This window comes from Anolis carolinensis, chromosome 4, assembly GCF_035594765.1.
Source record: "Anolis carolinensis isolate JA03-04 chromosome 4, rAnoCar3.1.pri, whole genome shotgun sequence".
Lineage (NCBI taxonomy): Eukaryota > Metazoa > Chordata > Lepidosauria > Squamata > Dactyloidae > Anolis > Anolis carolinensis.
In genome coordinates this window covers 247,520,657-247,529,028 of record NC_085844.1, presented here as the reverse complement: position 1 = coordinate 247,529,028, position 8,372 = coordinate 247,520,657, and the positions used below count along the sequence as shown (strand labels likewise).

Here is an 8,372-nt window from a genome sequence, read left to right as displayed (position 1 = left end):
GCAGCAAAAAAAAAAAAAAAACTTTCTCCCTCCTCAATGTGACATCTTTTCAAATTTCTGAGCATCAAGTCCTCTCTTCACTTTCTGTCCTCCAGTATCTACACAGCTCCCTAAGTTTCCAGACCCTTGACCATTTTGGTCACCCTCCTCTGCACAGATTCCAGTTGCCCATTTCCACAGCTGGGTGAGGAATTCATATTCTGATTCCCTAGATTTCAGCTCCATCACTCAAACCAATATGTCTCATATTGATGGAATAAAAGCCATAACATTGTGTTGCTGAAGGCTTTCATGGCCAGGATCACAGGGTTGTTGTATGTTTTCCAGGCTGTGTGGCCATGTTCCATAAGTATTCTCTCCTGACGTTTCGCCCACATCAATGGCAGGCATCCTCAGAGGTTGTGACGTATAAACACTTATGGAACATGGCCATACAGCCCAGAAAACAGACAACAACCTGGCCATAACATTATTGGAAATAGCATAAGTAATGAATCAAAGTGTTGCATACCTTCCAGTGGAACTCATCAGATAGTGGCACTCCCAATCCATTGTCCCACTTTTTAATTAGCTTTTAAAATGCCCTAATTTTCCTCTCCTCCTGCCGCTTTCCCCCTCTTGGTCTTGGGCTGCTGCAATGGTGCAAACTGATCTCCAAATGGGTTGCTGTGAGTTTTTCAAGCTGTATGGCCATGTTCCATGAGCCTTTTCTCCTGATGTTTCACCTGCATCGATGGCTGGCATCCTTAGAGGTTGTGAGGTATGAATACTTATGGAACATGGCCAAACAGCCCAGAAAACTTACAGCAACCCAGTGATTCCAGCCATGAAAGCCTTCGACAACACACTGATCTCCAAATATAAGCATAGTTTGCACTCAGTTAACTCAACTGTTTGCTTTTGCAAACAGACTACTGGGAGGGTCTGTCTACCTCTACTTCTCCTTTCTCCACTGCTGAGTTTGAATTCAATTTGCAGCAAATAAAATAAGCTTGTTATCAAAAATTATACCCCAAAATTATGAACTGAGATGGACAGCATATCCACGTTGCATTTTCCATTTGTCCTGTAGTAACCTCCTCATGAATTGCCCTTGAATGTTGCCCCAACACATTTCCTACTCCAGGAAACAATTACATAAATTATCATAATCACCTCACAATGCACTGGAAAGACTCTGGGAACCCAAAATAGGTTGCACAAGACCCCCAGGTCTCCCTGATATGATCTGATTTACTCCTGAGAACCTTTCCTAGTCTGTGTCACTAGACCAGACCCATCCCTGGGGCTCCCACTGAAATGATCAACAGCCCCTAAGCCAATGATGGGCAACCTTTTGCACTTGGTGTGTCAAAATTCACCAAAAAACCTAGCATGACTTGGGTGGTGTGTCACTTTGAGGGGGGGAAAAAACATAATTTCACAATATATAGTTTAAATAATAAAAACATATAATTGTAATATATAATTGTATTTAATAAATCAAAAACTATTTACTACCATTATTTCCATGTACAACAATCTATGGTACCTCTTGCAATTTCCACGCTGATTTCTCTCTATTGTAGTTTCAATGTAGTCATGAATAATGAATAATATAATAATAATATAATAGTAATAATATAATAATAATATACTACAATAATAATAGAATAATAATAGAATCTATATATATAAAAGGGTAATGAAATTTCAGCCTAGGACAAAACAACAAAACTACACATCCCAGAAACGCTAAAATTGGCAGCACAACCCCCCATCCATGCCTCTACATTCATAAAATAAACAGCTCCAGCTACTCCAGAAAACGGCCAGGTTTTGAGATTGCAAGGCTATTCACTGCTATTCCACCTGGCCAACAAAAGATTCCCATAAGCCACAGCAACGCGTGGCCGGGCAAAGCTAGTGTTTATATATATATATATATATATATATATATATATATATATATATATGTGTGTGTGTGTGTGTGTGTGTGTGTGTGTGTGTGTGTGTGTGTAATGTGCATAATTCCCATGGAGTAAACAACAAAACCACTGGACCAAATCACACCAAATTTGGCCACAAAAGACATTAGTCATCCAATCAATCTGTATGCAGAAGCGTGCCGGCAAAAATGGCTAGGCGTGTCAGTGCTGACACGTGTGTCATAGGTTGGCCCCCACTGCCCTAAGCACTCTTTCATTCTTTTGGACTAGCATCCTTTGTATTGACCAGACCCAGAATATCAAGACACATTTCAGCCCATCATTGCTTGCCCCACGGCATTCCTCACTGATCACACCCCTCTCAGGAGTGGGTCAATAAATAGACATACTCTTCAAAATAATCCAATGACAGTTTATTAAATCTTCTTGCCAAAATGAAGATCAACCAGGGAGTGTATCCTAGTCAGACCCTTGCTGGACCAATCAGGAACTAGCATGGCAGTCTTGAATAGCTGTCAACAAACAATATGCTATGTTTTCACAATTGTGTCATGTCAGTTCTATGGAGTGAAGTCTCTGCTGACATCCTCTTTGACCATTGAGAATAAAACCTTTGATTTTGCCTTCAACCCATCTGTCTCACATTTGGCCTTCTGGGAAGCCAGATATGCTGGGCACCAAACCTGTGGTTCTTGGAGAAGCTGAAATTCACATAACAAGCTGAGGATGAAGGGAGACAGGAGAAGAAAGAAGTGAAACTGTGACACTTTAAAAGCAGCTGAAAAGAGCTGCTTTTAGAGCAACAGAGGATTGACAGTGACTGTTGCTGTAAAATTTCAACAATTGGCAGGTATGAAGTGTACATCTTCGGACAGCAGTGTTGTGTTATTATTATGTGCCTTCAAGTTATTTTCCACTTATGACAACCCTAAGGCAAATCTATCACAGGGGTTTATTGGTCAAATTTGTTCAGAAATTTATGACTTGCCTGAGGTCACCCAGTGGTTTTCATGGCCAAATGGGGATTCATTTGGGCTATGACTCTGGTCTACAGAGCCATAGCCCAATGCTCAAATACACAAATAATTCTTTGTTTAATTTAGGAAAGTATTTCCCTTCTGGAAATGTTTGTAAAGGGGAATTAATTTGCGTACGTCGCATACGCAAGCATATAAATAAAAACAATGGGTGGCTGAACGATATTATCCTGACTCTTTCTAGATTAACATTAAAAATGTGCACTATAAATATTCATTTTGCACATTCATGGTAAGCTGTCAAAAGGCTCCTTCCCGCAAGCTAATGCATCTGCTGGGTTTTATTACCACTCAGCTTTCAAACCACAAATATTCATCCTTTCTTAGGCTGATGGCGTACTAATCATCCCAAGTGGTTGGCTGTTGTTCCTTCAGTGACATCGTAATGGCCAGAAATGTGCTTCTGTCAGCTGGGAATCCCTCACCTCCAAAAAGGCTTTGAAATATGGCGCCCCAGAGGCTGCAGGGAAGGGCGGGGGGCAAAGAGAAAGCTGGGAAATGCATTTGCAGTTTAAAAACAGACCTGGGAGAGTTGTGGGATTAATGATAAGCCGTGAGTTGTGGAAGGTGAAGCTTCTCTGGGTGCAATGATGTCCCTCTCTGGGGAATCCAAGCCATCAGAGTTCACTTGTTTCTACAGCATTCTCTTTTTTGTGCAAGTTTGGAATAGAAGCAAATGTATTACAGTAGTCTCGCTTATCCAACATAAACAGGTCAGCAGAACTTTGGATAAGAGAAAATGTTGGATAATAAGGAGTGATTGAGGAAATGCCTATTAAACGTCAAGTTATGTTATGATTTTACAAATTAAGTACCAAAACATCATGTTTTACAACAAATCGGCAGAAAAAGCAGCTCAATACACAATAACGTTATGTAGCAATTATTGTACTTACGAATTTAGCATCGAAACATCGCAATGTATTGAACACATGGACTACAAAAACACTGACTATTAAAAGGCAGACTGCGTTGGATAATCCAGAATGTTGGACAAGCGAAGGTTGGATAAGCAAGACTACTGTATAATTAGCCATTTGTCAAAGAGAGACTGCATACTATTCTTTTCGTCCTAAAATATAGGATTTTACTGCACAAACCTTCTATTCCAGTGTAGTTGCACAGTGGAATTGATATCCCTTATCCTTATCCAAAATTCTAATATCCAAGATTGTCCAAACAAGTGGTTGAAATAGTGACACTTTTGCTTTCTGATGCTTCAATGTACACAAACTTTGATTCATGCACAAAAACCCCTAATGTATATACTCAGCATTGTTCAGGTTAGTCATTTTGTATTGCTGTTTATTAGAAAGGCTCATTTGCTTTTTCATTTCATGAATGGTCCCATTAGAAAATGTATGCCTGTGTAACAGGGCCTTTGATAAAATTGTACAACTGATGGTCTGCAACTCCCATCAGCACCATTGAGCTGTACCTTCAGATGTTGCCAGTCTCTAACTCCCATTATCCTCTATCAATCTCCCTGAAAAACCATACTAGTATTTTAAGCTGGATCATGATGGGTATGTCTACAATGTTTGGTCCACATCCATCAAGCCGGGTAGGATCCTTTGTGGATCATACATACATACATACATATAAATATAGATACAGTAGAGTCTCACTTATCCAACATAAACGGGCCGGCAGAATGTTGGATAAGCAAATATGTTGGATAATAAGGAGGGATTAAGGAAAAGCCTATTAAACATCAAATTAGGTTATGATTTTACAAATTAAGCACCAAAACATCATGTTATACAACAAATTTGACAGAAAAAGTAGTTCAATACGCAGTAATATTGTGTAGTAATTACTGTATTTACAAATTTAGCACCAAAATATCTTGATGTATTGAAAACATTGACTACAAAAATGCATTGGATAATCCAGAACGTTGGATAAGCGAGTGTTGGATAAGTGAGACTCTACTGTATATGCATACCTACTAAAAAAGGTGGGGGATTTAAGAATTGAAACACTCACCAATCATTTCCATTAAGATTCTGTAACATTTGGATGTCTCCCAAGATCAGTTTAATTTTCAGTGTAAGCATTAAGCAACTTTGATAAATCCAAGAGAACATAAAGTGTTTTAAAAACCATTCCTTTTTCTTTGGCCTGATCGCCATAAACAAAGGCACTGTGGGCGGGACTAGCAAAGATGATGGGTGGGAGACTGAGAACACAGCATTCTGGGAAATGTAGTTTGGAAAGGTGAGGCCCCTGTGGCAGTGAATGCAAAAGTCCCTGCCCTAAACTACATTTCCCAGAATGCAGTGCTCAACATCTGAAAGCCCTAATGGCACCAGCCATTTAGAGTCAATCTAATAATAAGAAATAAAAATAATAATAAATAAAAATATATAAATCTGCAAAGAGGACTAAAGTAAGTAAGTAATAGTATAAACCTGTGCTAAGTTGTGTTGTAGTACAGCCTGAGGCTGATGGGTACACTGATGGTTTAGAAGAATTGTGGGATTTCCTGTGTGATTTCCTGGGACACAAAATGAGGAAGATTCGAGTCAGAGAAATGATGATTCTCTCTTGGAAGAACCTGACTCAGACAGTGCAGGACTTCAAGGTCAGTTAAAGAAGCCAGAAACTGCAATATTAGATAGGGAGTCAGTCAAAATTTTCACTGTATACTTTAGAGCCCCCAGTGGCACAGCAGATTAAACCGCTGAGCAGCTGAACTTGCTGACTGAAGAGTCGGCGGTTCGAATCTGGGGAGTGGGGTGAGCTCCCACTGTTAGCCCCAGCTTCTGCAAACCTAGCAGTTTGAAAACATGCAAACGTAAGTAAATCAATATGTACCACTCTGGCGGGAAGGTAATGGCACTCCATGCAGTCATGCCGGCCACATTGTCAGAGTAATTTACGCAGCGCAGCAGCAGAGTCAGAGGAACGCAGAACGAAGAGACATCAGAGACTTTGGTAAAACTATATACCAGACAGCAGAACAGATGTAATCAGTAAAGCATACACACTTGTGTCTGGACACTCCCCAGTTCCAGCCACACATCAAGGTCAACACAGCTTCTCAGCAATTAACTCTTTCCAGACTATAGTACACTCTGGATGATGCAATCAGTATGCAATACAAACCAAGACACAAATTGCATTTAAACACTATCAATACACAAATCCCACATTAACACACATGACATTGAAGGTGTCTACTGGCTCTTTGGCTTAGAAATGGAGATGAGCACCAATTCCCAGAGTCGGACTCAACTAACTTAATGTCAGGGGAAAACCTTTTCCTTTACCTCTACTTTAGAAATGAAGCGCCATCTCCCCTCCAGTTTTGTAATGACCTTTGAACCATTTTTATGGATTACACATCCCTAATACCTAATTACATACATACTTTGACTTTTATATATGTAGATATGTGCGAAATTATGGATATAAAGACTGTAGTAAACATGAATGAATTCTCTGTTTAGATTTTTGTCCCATCTCCAAGATATCTCATTATGGAGGCCGACACAAATGCTGAATCAAAATAAAATAGAATAAAATATTCCAAACCCTTCTAGTCCTAAGCAATTCAAAGAAGGGAAACTCAGCCTGTAATATTTCCCCTGATGTGGACACTACAGTTTTGTTGATGCAGCCTAAAATTACTCTGCCTTCCTTTCTTTCTTGCTGTTTCGTTTTTCTTTGGCTGCTGCGTCATACTGTTGACTCATCTCCAGCCGTCGTCAGCTGCGACTGTTAGGTCTTTTTCACCGATCACAAGGCGACACATCTTTTTCTATTTCATTATTCCAAAGATCGCCAAGCTAAATAATGATGTGCGAAGACACGATGGATGTTCATTAGGCAAAGCTTGTGATGCACCTTGTAGCTCATTGTTATGTGCATTGAGTTGACATGCATTTATCCAAAACCCACACTAGTTTTATTTTTAGATTATTGATTTACTAAGTTCAACACAAATAAACAAAGCATAGTGGGATGTTGGTATCCACTGAGATTTGGTTGCAGGATCGTATGTGGATACCAAAACCTATGGATGCTTAAGTCCCATTATATACAATAGTATAGTAAAATAGTACACACACCCTTATTATAAAATTGCAAAATTGGGGTAAACTAAAATACAGTATTAAGATACTCAACACTAACTGAGGCCCTATCTACACTGCCATTTGAAACTGCAGTATATGGCATGTGTAGACTTATATAATACGGTTTAACGGCACTGAACTGTACTATACGAGTCAACACATACAATTTAATGCAATTTCAAACTACATTATTTGGCAGCGTAGATGGGACCTGACTGAAACATAAATGGGCTGTGACCCCCTCCCTTCAAACTATAATGAAAGAGGAAGAGACAGAAAAGAGATATTATTTCATTATTACGGATCCAACTAAATCATTACACCAGAATTACCAGTAACGATAGCAACAGATTATTGCATTGTTGGAGTTCTTGTTGCTCAAAAAGTCCATAAATGATTTCCAATCTTTCAAAAAAGAAATCTTCAGTAGGCTTATCCTTTAAAATCCATGTCATTTTGGCAATTTGGGCAAACTCAGCAACTTTAGCAATCCATTGTTAGTGTTTGCTTCCAGATTTCATCAAATAATATTCTTGCTGCCGTGAACATATGTTAAACAAATGATCCATATTTATTATCCAATTTTTTATCCATAATGCCTAACAAAAACATTTCTGATGACATAACAAAAATTAATTTTCTTGATGAACATGCAAATCTTAGGGTGCATCTACATTATAGAATTATTGAAGTTTGACTGCACTTTCATTGCCAAGACACAACAGTATGGAGTCATGGAAGTGGTAATTTGACACTGTCTTCAGCTTTCTGTGCCAGAAAGTGCAGGCGCCTCACCAAAATACACAAAGCCCCCAGTGGCGCAGTGGATTGAACCCTTGTGCTGACAGGACTGCTGACTTGAAGGTTGGGTTGTTGACCTGAAGGTTGCCGGTTCGAATCCAGCACAGGGAGAGCGCAGATGAGCTCCCTCTATCATCTCCAGCTCCATGCGGGGACATGAGAGAAGCCTCCCACAAGGATGGCAAAAATATCAAAACATCCGGGTGTCCCCTGGGCAACATCCTTGTAGACGCCAATTCTCTCACCAAAAGTGACTTGCAATTTCTCAAGTCACTTCTGATACAAAAAAAAAAGCCCAAAATGCGCTTCCCAGGCTTCTCTAGCATTGAGCTATGGAAATTCAAGTGGTGTCAAACTGCATTAATTCTACAATTAGTTATTTTATTAATTTATTTACAGTATTTATATTCTGCCCTTCTCACTCCAAAGGGGAGTCAGGGCGGATCACACAACATACATATGCGACAAACATCCAATGCCGTTTATAGACAGAGTAGACATACAATTGAACATAGCTAGAGGTA

At 39.5% G+C, this 8,372-nt stretch overlaps 1 long non-coding RNA gene across 1 annotated transcript; it reads right to left on the bottom strand.

The window, feature by feature from the left end:
- Nucleotides 1-2,319: 2,319 nt before the first annotated feature.
- LOC134298732 (uncharacterized) lies at nt 2,320-5,132 on the bottom strand. Its single transcript, XR_010005822.1, has 2 exons — nt 4,955-5,132; nt 2,320-2,648 (listed from the first exon to the last, which is right to left on the bottom strand). It is a non-coding gene; the product is annotated as an uncharacterized LOC134298732 (long non-coding RNA).
- Nucleotides 5,133-8,372: the final 3,240 nt, after the last annotated feature.